Source organism: Penaeus monodon, chromosome 34 (genome assembly GCF_015228065.2).
Source record: "Penaeus monodon isolate SGIC_2016 chromosome 34, NSTDA_Pmon_1, whole genome shotgun sequence".
NCBI classification, from domain to species: Eukaryota; Metazoa; Arthropoda; class Malacostraca; order Decapoda; family Penaeidae; genus Penaeus; species Penaeus monodon.
The window spans coordinates 12,066,359-12,066,589 of record NC_051419.1 but is presented as its reverse complement, the minus strand read 5'-3'; positions in this window follow the sequence as shown (position 1 = coordinate 12,066,589).

Genomic DNA, 231 nt, shown 5'->3' with positions numbered 1-231 from the left:
AAAAACCGTGGTTCTAATCTTTTTACTTTTACTTTTATATAACACATCAAAACCAAATGATAAACAATAAACGCATATTCTCATTTAGCTCCTTACCATTTTCTGATTTCATTTTTCTTTCCTTTTTCTCTAACCCACTTTACAACACATCCCTGGTGGCGAGCTAGGAGAAGGAACCCTCACAAAAACGTCCCTAAGTAATCTGGCATCATGGTTTATTTTAGCAGAGTT